An 8,454-nucleotide genomic window follows, 5' to 3' on the forward strand; every position below is an offset into this window, starting at 1 on the left:
CTCTGATAATACCTATTTTCTCTATTTCTAAAAGCAGGACGGGATAACAATGCCATAATTACCTTGGAAGAGTATCAAAAAGCTTAATTAAGTAATATTTGTTAAGCACAGGAGGATCCTTGAGTACTGTGAGTGCTTCTGTGGCTTTACTTTGTCCAGTGGTGGTTGTTCACAAAAGTACTGAAATGAAGGGCAGAATTTAAAAATCACTATTTTCACAGACCTCAGCATCCCCTAAACCCGCTTGTCTGAGCCTGCTCTGAGGTAGTTAATATTTGCCAGGTGTTGAAATGCTCAGACACATTTCTCCCCAAGGTATTTAGAACTGCAATCTGCGGAGGCAAATGTAAGGGACATACTAGGAAACACACTAGAGTTCTTCCTGTGATCTTGTGATTCTTTCCCTTAACATTTTTGCACAGTTTCAAACCAATGATTAACCCTGCATTTGCAAAATCAGGGCTATAAATGAGCGGGGGAACTTGCTAGATGTGCTCTTGCACTCACGGTTTGGGCTGAGCCGGCTCCTGTGTTGCTCTGGCGCTGATGCGGACTGGGAGTGCGCAGAGCAGAAAGCGTGCTGTTACTACAAGCAAAAGCCAGGAGAAACTTTAGCTGCAGAGAGACTAAAGACTGGGTCTTTTTACCTCCACAGTAATTGATCAACCAGATTAGGCAAGGCTGGAGTCAGCTGCCTGTGCAGTGGGCTGGCTGCCCACAGGGCACAGGCCTCCCCGAGGTGCAAGATACTCAGATGACATTCTGCAGGGTCCCTTCAAGACAAGCAAGAACAAGGATCCTCAGGGGGAAGAGGAGGGGACTTCTGTGAAACAATCTCTCCAACACAACCAAGAAAACACCCAAAATAAAACAACAACAACAACAACAACAACAAATCAGGCAGGACAATAAGACCTACCACAGATCTTGAAATGGTGGTAGCTGTGGTGGATCACCGTGGGTGGAAGTGGGGGGAAGCCTCCAGGGGCAGCAGGGCATTGAGCCAGTGGTGTGGCATGGTGGGTAGGGGGTAACAGGAGTCAGCAGAGCAGAAAGCTGAAAGCCCATCCACCATGGGTTTAACCACCATGAGTGGTTTACACCCTCTGTTGATGCTGACTGTGGTGGCCTTGCAGCCTCCAGGACGCTGAGCACCACAGAGGGGTGACACACACAGTGTGTCACCAGGGCACCGTGGTTTGCTCACCAGCTGATCTCAGCTCTCAGCAGGTGCTAAAATATGGGGAGCAGCAGTATGCATGATAAAGCTCAGTGTTTTTCCACTTGTGTTCAGCCACACTGGAGCTCAGCTTCTGTGTTAGGCCCCTGCATGCAATGGGTGGTACTCAAATAAAATTGCTCACAGGAGAAAATTCTACTAGGTGAGGGTAAGAGTGGCAGAATGAGGTTCTTAACAATCTTGATAGAGTCTGTAAGCAGTCTAAAGAGAAGCCTAATTCAGATGCCTCGGTATGCAGCCTTTTTGATTACACCCACAAACCACCCACAACCTCCAAATTGCTATTCTTTAGAAACACCCTGCAGCATTTTCTGGTTTCCAATATACAGCAGTGCTCTAGGCTTAGCTGCTGGATTTGTGCATGCACATGCAAAAATAACTAATGGAGAGCTTGATCAGACAGCAGGATCTTTTCTCAAATGGCACATTTTAGTAATAAAGGAAATGTATTCTGTTATCCTGCTAGCATGGAATAATGAAACCATAGCTTTCCCTTCCCAGCTTTTTTCCCCTTCCTCTCCTTTGAGTCTTGTAAGGCAGAAATGATCCTTGGCTTGTAGGCTGCAGCAGCCCACAGGAGCTTTAAGAATAGTGTCAGAAACCCACAAAGCCACACTGTTAATTGGAGACTGGATCATTGGTGACATGTTGGAGAGCAGTGCTGTCATTCCAAAGCAGCAAGATACCCTGCGGGTGCCAAAGCTTGACATTTCTGTGCAGAGGGAGAAGGGTCCCATGCTGCTGAGACATGTTAGTTTGGCAGCTTTGTCAAGCACACCATAGTCTGGGAGATCAAATCCTTCTTCCTGCAGGTCTGTGCCCATAATCTCTGTCCCTCCACACCTCTGAGAGGTGGAGCTGTCACAAGGACCAGTGAACATGTTGTTTCCATGTTTTCCTTGCAAGACATGCATGCTGTTATTCAAATCCCTGTCTTGACACTGCTGCCTGTGTTGCCCAGCTGCTGTAACTCCCAGAGCAGAAGGCTAAAGAAAACAAGATGAGGCTGATATTTAGGCTGCCCTGTGAATTTCTGGTTTGTTTCTTGGGAACCTGGGGTTTTGTTTTAATTGCAATCTCAATTTAAAACACAGGACAGTAGGTGATTGAAGGGGAAAAAGAAAACCGCAACTTATTTTCTTCCCTTTCTTGCCATTCAGTGTGGTGTAAGAACGAAGTCTTCCCAGAGAGCTTCTGTAATCATAAATAAACCTAAAAGGGACAAGAAAATAAAAGTCCTGCTCCTCCTAACACTCTTGGCTTTTAAATACATTTTAAAAATATTTCAGTGTTCTTCTCGTGTTCTTATTAATTTCAGACCTCCATATTACCTCTTGTAACCACCATCCACACACAGATCTAATAAGGCAGAAGACTCCAGAATCTGCAAAGCATTAAAACTCTTGGGATATCAGAGGTAGAGAAGCATTGCTGGTAAGGAGTCGGCTTACGTTGTAATGTCAGAAGCAACTGGGGAGGTATAACTACACATTTATTGGCCTTTTCATCAAAGGAAACTGACAGCATGAAATGCAACCTGTACTCTGTAATGCAAACTCATCAAAACAAGAACACAGGAAGCTCATCGACTTAAGCTAACTCTCAAATGAAGCTCCCTCCAAGGCTGCCCCTCAGACTTCTGCCTCCTTGGTTCCCAGCTCTTCGAAAAGAGCGTCTGTAGTGGTTTGGTCCAAAATACTCATTACTGTTTATCTTTTGTGAGATAAGAATTTGGAGAAATGCAAACCAGGCACCAAACTTGAAAGAATATAAAGAAGTTTATTAACAGACCTAAAAGAAGGGAAAAAAAATTATACCACCTTCAGAACTCTCCTCCTCCCCCCACCTTCCTCCCTTCTCCCACTGACAATGTAAAAAGACAACCCTTAAGATGTTCAGTCTGTTTACCACTTCCATAATAACCTTGTTCAGTCCATTTAGAAAGAGAAGTCTCTTCCTGCTCGTGCTATGAAAACATTATCACAACGAGACAGCCGCTCACTTCCAAATTAGGAAGAGGTCTCTCTGCTCACATGTGAGTCCCTTCCCCCGACTTGCAGCTTTTCCCGCAACTGCTTTCGAGGATCCACTCTTGAAGTTTTTTTTTTGGGGTACAATTTTAAGGTTGAGCCGTTCAGAAACAAAAACAGAGGCCCTTCTCCTTCCCTTGGAGCAAAAGGTCTTCCTCATCTTCATCGTTAGGACTATCTCTGGGAGCATCTCTAGGAACTGAGGTTTTCTCCTTTCCCATTTGGAGCAAAAGTCCTCATCGCTTCCATCTCTCCCTGTCCAAACTTCTCATGAAATTACAGCTGCGTCAGCATCTGCCTATCTCAGCGCAGGTGCTTTTGCTTACGAGTTGAACACTCCACCCCCCATATCTTCATGAAATTACAACGGGATACTCTGATATATCATAGCTTCACAACAGAATTTCAGCTTTAAGCATCTCCTCTTTCTCTTCCCTCAGGTTTTCAGCTCTTCACAGCAATAAAAGGGTTAAACTCACCTCGGCCTTGCAGCTGGAATGTTGCTTATCGCTACTGGTCACCGGACAGCGGTGCCGCTTTTTGCTGAAATCTTGGCCGCAGTGGAGGCGGGGGGGGGGGGGGTGGGTGGTACCGAGCTGCTCTGGCTGCCCACAGCCCTGCTGGGGGGGTCATCCTGGAGCCGTGGACCAGCCCGGCCTGGCCCGAGCAGGAGCCAGGCCCACTGGCCCCCGCTCGGGCCCCGCAGCCACCTGTCCCAGCAGCAGAAATGAGAGAGAGCTTGAGGGGGCAGTTTGTCTATTCTTAAGTGTGTATCACAGAGACGATCGCAACTTTAAGTGGCTTAAAGAATTGTCCATATTCAAACTGGCCAGCTGATAGGTTCTCTCAGGTCCCAGAGGAAGCTGTAAGCACCCCTTAGCAAGGACATGCCTTCCAGGACTATGCTGGCTAAGCTATGACAGCGTCCCCTGCCAGCCCTGTGGCAGGAGAAAATCCCATCCATCATCTCACAGAGTTTTTCCAGTGCAACTCACGCCTACACGTATAAGTCAGTTTCTTGCCTTGCTAATGATTCTATAAGCTATCTCAGAGGCCAGCTGCCAGAAGCTGATGTCTCTGCAAAGAGAGAATTGTTTGGAGTATGCAGGAAGGTACTGTGTTCTCCTAGCAACCGAAGTTGTAAAATATGTAATCATATCCAAGATAATGTGATAAAAGATTATATGATGCTTGTATCGGGTTGTTATGGAAACTGAAATAAGCTTAAATGCATGTATCCAGCATTTCAAACAAATAATGTAATTGTCTGCAAAATTACCTTCCTAATTAACCCCATTCAGTTTGCCATCATCCCCATTCATATATGCCTACTATGGGGCTGTTGTTAAACCTTACTTTCACAGAATCATAGAATGGTTTGGGTTGACAGACACCTTAAAGATCATCTAGTTCCGACCCCTTATGCCATGGGTAGTGATATCTTTGACTAGACCAGGTTGCTCAGAGCTCCATCCAGCCTGGCTTGAAGACCTCCAGGGATGAGGCATCCACAGCTTCTCTGGGCAGACTGTTCCAGTGCCCCACCACCCTCACAAGTAAAGAATTTTTTTCTTATACTTAATTGAAACCTACTCTTTTCTAGTTTGAATCCATTCACCCTTGACCTGTCACTACAGGCTCCTGTAAAAAGACCCTCTCCATCTTTCTCATGATCTGTCCAGCCTCTCACCCACCAGCATCCCAATTCCTTCTGGGCAGGGCTGCTCTTGATCTGTTCATTCCCAGCCTGTGTTGATAGCGGGGGTTGCCCTGACCCAGGTGCAGCACCTTGCACTTGGTCTTGTTAAACATCAGGAGATTCTCATGGGCCCACTGCTTAACCTTGTCCAGGTCCCTCTAGATGGCATCCCATCCTTTGGGTGTGTCAGCAGCACCTCTCATCTTGGTGTCATCTGTGGATTTGCTGAGGGTGCACTCAATCCCCCTGTCTATGCCATTAATGAAGATATTAAATAACACTGGTCCCACTACAGACACCTGATACCTGTCACTGACATCCACTGACTACTCAGAGCCATTGACCACTGCCCTCTTGATGTGACCATCCAACCACTTTTGTATCCATCTAACAGTACACTCATAAAATCCATCTCTCTCCAATTTAGAGAGAAGGATGTTCTGTGGGACCCTGTCAAAGGCTTTACAGAAGTTCAGATAAATGGCATCGGCAACCCTCCTCTTGTCCACTGATACAGTCACTCAATAGAAGACCACTGGGTTGATGAGGCAGGACTTTCTCTTGGTGAATTGTGCTGGCTGTCCCAAATCACCTCCCTGTTTTCCATGTGCTTTAGCGTACCTTCTAGAAGGATCTGTTCCATGGTCTTCGCAGGCACAGAGGTGAGGCTGACAGGCCGGTAGTTCCTAGGGTCCTCCTTTTTACCCTTTTAAAAGATGGGTACAGTGTTTCCCATTTTCCAGTCACCAGGGACTTCACCTGTCTGCCATGACTTTTCAAATATCATGGAGAGTGGCTTGGCAACTATGTCAGCCATTCCCTCAGGACTCTGAGATGCATCTCATCAGATCCCATAGACTTAAGTACATTCAGGTTCCTCAGATTGTCACGAACCAGATCTTTATTTACAGTGGGATGGACTTTGCTCCCCAGTTCCTGTCCTGCTGTCCATCCACTAGAGAGGTGTGGGAAGAGAGCTTGCCATTGAAGACTAAGGCAAAAATTTCTTGAGTACCTCAGCCTTCTCCTTTATCCATCTTAATAATTTTTCCAGCATTGTTTGCTTGGGGGGGAGTGGGGAGCATTACACCTTCTCTGACCATTTTCAGGGCCTTTACCCTGCCTCTGCCCAACCTTGTTTCTATTTTGTTTGCAACCTTCTTTTTTTTACCCTGCTGACACAAAATTTGTTATTTCATCCCTGCATGTTTGAGTCAACAGCTATTTGCATTTCAGTGCATCATCTAATATGGGCTTATTTTATTTTCCTTTCTAAACAACTTTGTTGCTTAGGGAAATGTCCTTAGGTGGTAGGATTTACTTAACTCCTCCCCCTTCCTGTGTCTTGATGAATAACCAAAACAGAACTTCCAAGAAGAGAAAATACCAAGCCAAAGCCCAAGTGAAGATGACCCATCATCTCAGCCAGGCTGACAGCAGCCAGGAAAAGAAAGACATCCAAGAGAGGACATGCTGCAGCTTCATCCACGCTGGCAGAATCTGGCATCCTCTCCTAGATTTCAGTTTCCCCTACCAAAATAGTAACTAATTTCTCAAGAAAAATCAATTGCCTTGCTCCAAAATTTCCAGTTCTTATCACAAGATGCACTTTTAAAAAACATGTTCCACGTCTTTTGATTCCTTCTCTTTGAGACTGCATCAAAGTCTAATTTCCACAGAGTGCCATTCTGAAATCAACCTATCTTCTGTAATAGTCCCAGTGGGCTGATGTGGGGAGATAATTGTTTTCTGGATCAGAGTTTTAGACTATGGTTCATTCCTGAGCTGTGGTTTTTAAAGTGATTCTAAAAGATACAATATTTAAACTGATACCTCTGTCAAAATTTTGGGGTTTTTGCATTTTCTCTCTTTCCCACCTCCCCAACCTTGCTGCACATGGTGACAGTGATGATGGGTGGAGGCTGGGTCTTGTGCCACAGCTGTGGTAGGAGGGTACAAACTGCCCTGCAAGCCCACTGGAGCTGTGCCCTCCACAGGCTGCTCCTGCTAAAGATGCCAAGGCAGCTCAGCTGGAGGGGGCTGCACAGGTGCAGTAGGAACAGCCCTTTCCCCCCACCCCGAGCCCGACGCAGAGGAAGGTGGCGAATGATCTTTTCCCTCTGTTCTTCCATTACCTGCCTTTGTGCTGACAGCACAACCTGCACTCCAGGTGCTTCCCCTGAACTTCGTTGTTTCTAACCTGCTAACCACTTACCTGAAGCAGCACTAACGTACCAGCGAAAGCTTTGTCACTTTCAATACCTCAAAGTGGAAAAAACCCCATAAAAAAACCAAAACAGCAGTAGAGAAGGTGGAAAGAAGGAAATAGGGTTGATGAATAACCTCAGCTGCCCCTGCAGAAGTGTATCAGACAGGCACCACCTGCCCGGCCAGCACTGTGCCCACCCGCCAGGAGAGCCCAGCTACACTCCCAGACAAAACCTGCTCCCTGCACCCACCTTCCCGTCTGCTGGAATATTTGGGGCAAACACCCTGTGCTTCATGGGCTGGCTCCAGGCTCTTCCCCATGTGATTGCAGTATCAGCCAAAAGCAAAGATAACCCAGCCCAGCAGGTGCTATGTGGAAACCAGCCTTGACAATGGGCTAAGCTTAAAAGCATCAGAGCCATTTGCCGCTTAAGCCTGACATGCTGCTTGGTTTTTAGCCCTACCAGCAGGTTCATTTCTGGGTGTTGGGGTTTTAGGAGTTCTCCTGGATTTTTTTCTGTTAAAGGAATTTTCCCCCCATACTGTTGCTAGGAGGACAAATTGCTGGGTACTTTTAAGGAAAACAAAAGAGCTACCCACTAAGGGTGGGGTGCACCTGGCTACTCTTTTGTTTCACCTGGGTGTATGGGCAGTTCGGTCCCCGAACGCCGGAGAGGGAAGCTGTTTTTTCGTCGGCTGTTTTTTTTTCCTTCTGCGGATAAAGACCCCAGGATCCCTGGCCCACCTTCCCTGCCCCGCTGGAGGCTGGCCCGTGGCCGCCCTGCCTCGCTGCTGCTTCAAGCCTTTGCTACCTTGTAGCCCTGCTCACCCTGCCTGCCCTCACCTCTGGGGGGGTTCCCCGTTTGGATACACCTCGTCTGCCATCCGGGATTTGTGCTCGTCTCTGCTGCTCCAGCCTGCTGCTCCAGTCTGCCGTTCCTGAGGGCCCGGCCGGACACCGGGATCGGCTGCCCAGGGGTTTGTGAAGCCTTTGTTCCATCCCTTCCCGGGATCCCAGGGCACCGGTGCCGCGGGTTTCCCGAGCTCGCTCCGGAGCGCCCCCTGCAGCCGCGGGGGAACCATCGCACCTGCCCTGCTCACCGGGAGCCGCCAGCGCCCCTGCCGGCTGCGAGCGGAACTGCACCCGAGGGGAAAGGGCCCGACAGCCGAGAAGGCTGGCACTGGGTTTGTGATTGATTGCTGTTACTGCCAGAGTTATTGGTGTTTGTTTGACTGGTTATACACATATAGATATATCATAGTAAAGAACTGTTATT

This window comes from Corvus hawaiiensis, chromosome 5, assembly GCF_020740725.1.
Source record: "Corvus hawaiiensis isolate bCorHaw1 chromosome 5, bCorHaw1.pri.cur, whole genome shotgun sequence".
Taxonomy (NCBI): Eukaryota; Metazoa; Chordata; class Aves; order Passeriformes; family Corvidae; genus Corvus; species Corvus hawaiiensis.